Source organism: Aotus nancymaae, unplaced genomic scaffold (assembly GCF_030222135.1).
Source record: "Aotus nancymaae isolate 86718 unplaced genomic scaffold, 86718_ANA_hifiasm-v0.15.2.pri h1tg000008l, whole genome shotgun sequence".
Lineage (NCBI taxonomy): Eukaryota > Metazoa > Chordata > Mammalia > Primates > Aotidae > Aotus > Aotus nancymaae.
This window is the reverse complement of record NW_026988419.1, coordinates 6,550,347-6,553,165: the sequence shown is the minus strand read 5'-3', so window position 1 is coordinate 6,553,165 and position 2,819 is coordinate 6,550,347.

Genomic DNA, 2,819 nt, shown 5'->3' with positions numbered 1-2,819 from the left:
TACAAACCTACATGGCATAGACTACTACAGACTTAGGCTAGATGGCATAGCCTATGTTCCTAGGCTGCAAACTTGTACAGCATGTTACTGTACTGAATACTGTAGACAATTGTAACACAATGGTAAGCATTTGTGTATCCAAACATATTTACACATAGATAAGATACAGTAAAAGGTCAGGCATGACGAACAGCACTTTGGGAGGCCAAGGTGGGTAGATCATCTGAGGTCAGGAGTTTAAGAACAGCCTGGCTAACATGGTGAAACCCCATTTCTACTAAACACACACACACACACACACACACACACACAAAATAGCCAGGTGTGGTGGCATGTACCTGTAATCCCAGCTACTTGGGAGGCTGAGGCAGGAGAATCTCTTGAACCCGGGAGGTGGAAGTTGCAATGAGCCGAGATTGTGCCATTGCACTCCAGCTTGGTTAATAAGAGTGAAACTCCATCTTAAAAAAGAAAAGAAAAGACAAGACAAGACAAGAAAAGATACGGTAAAAATGCGTATAAGAGATCAAACATGCTACACCCATATAGGGCACTTACATGAATGGAGCTTCAGGGCTGGAAGTTGCTCTTCGTAGGGTCTTGGTCTGTCGCCCAGGCTGGAGTGCAGTGGTGGAATCTCAGCTCACTGCACTTCTGCCTCCCTGGTTCAAGCAGTTCTCCCTGCCTTAGCCTGCTGAATAGCTGGAATTGCAGGCAACTGCCACCATGCCTGGCTAAGTTTTATATATATTTTTTAGTAGTGACGGGGTTTCACCGTGTTGGCCAGACTGGTCTTGAACTCCTGACCTCAAGTGATCTGTCCGCCTCAGCCTCCCAAAGTGCTGAGATTATAGGTATGAGCCACTGCGCCCAGCCATTTATTATAATTATCAAGTATTAAATACTGTACATAATTGCATGTGCTAGACTTTTGTAAGACTGCAGTGCAGTAGGTTTGTTTATACCAGCATCACCACAAACACATGACTAATGCTTTGTGATACAACATCATGATGGCTACGATGTCACTAGGTGATAGGAATTTTTCAGTTCCACTACAATCTTATGGGACCACTGTCATGTATGCCAGGGGTTCTCAACCAAGGGCCTGTATGTACCAGGATCTGTGGATTGTTGGGAACTGGGCTGCACAGCAGGAGGTGAGAGATGGGTGAGCAAGAGAAGCTTCATCTGTATTTACAGCCACTCCCCATTGCTCACATTACTGCCTGAGCCCTGCTTCCTGTCAGATCAGTGACAGCATTGAATTCTCCTAGAAGCGTGAACGCTATTGTGAGCTGTGCATGTGAGGGATCTAAGTTGCGTGCTCCTTATGAAAATCTAATGCCTGATGATCTGTCACTGTCTCCCATCACCCCCAGATGGAAGTGTCTAGTTCCAGGAAAACAAGCTCAGGGCTCCCACAGATTCTACATTATGGTGAGTTGTATAATTACTTCATTATATATTTCAATGCAATATAATAGAAATAAAGTGTGCAATAAATATAATGCACTTGAAACCATTCTGAAACCATTCCCCTTGTCCTGGCTTGTGGAAAAACTGTTTTCCACAAAACCAGTCCCTGGTGTCTAAAAGGCTGGGGCTGCTGATATACATGGTCCATCATTAACCAAAACATAGTTATGCTTCCCATGACTGTAGTTCTATTTCCCCCCAAATCCATGATTATTTTGTTCTATTCTTATGACGTTCTAATTATGTACCTTGTTATGTTCTTATGATGTTATTTTCCTCTATGTGTAAACATATTAAACATTTAGTTTGTATTCTATTACTGATAATTCTATGTCAAATCTTTGTTGGTCTGATTCTGCTATTTATTACTTCATTTGACTTGTTCATGAAACTTCATATCCTTGTATGATTCTGAATTTTTAAAAAGCATAATCTCACATTCTATGGAATTTTTCTTGTGGCAATATTTTGATTCCTGTATTGAGGTACATTCTTTCAGAAATCATTTGCCTTTGATACATATAGGTGCCTGGAGACATTGCCAATCAGCACCACTTTAAACTAAGTTTTCAGCTTAAAAAAAGTCTAGCCTGTAGGAACTGGACTCCAGAATTATGTGAGTGCTGGTTTATAAAGGCAAATACTTAGGGTATATTCTTCAGACTCCACCCAGATTAGATTAGTCTTCTTTTTTAGGAATTTTCTCCCTGTCATTTTGTATTTTGTTCTGATTCACCATTTACTGAGGATGTGGATGAGGATCTGGGCCAGATATGGTGGCTCATGCCTGTAATCCCAGCACACACAGCAGAGTCAATGTTTCCTTATCTATCTTTCTGCATCCTGGTCTTGCTTTGGCATCTGAGGATTTTTCTTAGTTTCTTACCCATTCAGCCATTTATTTTTTTTAAATTAAATTTATATCCATGAAATAAGGGTTTTGTGGTGTAAAGATTTTTCTGATATCCAGTCTGTTGTTGCCTAATGAAAGTAAGCTTTTCTGAGTTTATTATTTTTTAAAATCTGCTGCCTTTAATAAATAAGCTTTTCTTAATTAAAAAATAATTTAAAACACTTACTGAAATTTGTTTAAATTTCAAACAACCCTAAAGTCCCTGTCTTAGTCCATTTTCTGTTGACTAAGAATACCTGAGACTAAAACTTTTATAAAGAAAAGAGGCTTATTTAGCTCACGGTTCTGGAGACTGGGAGGTCCAAGTTCAGGCAACAGCACCTGGCTGACTTTTGGCAAGGGCTTACTTTGTGCTGTGTCATAACATGGTGGAGAAGGAAGGGGAAGTGTGCATGCAGAGACCAAACATGAGAGACAGCCTTGCTTT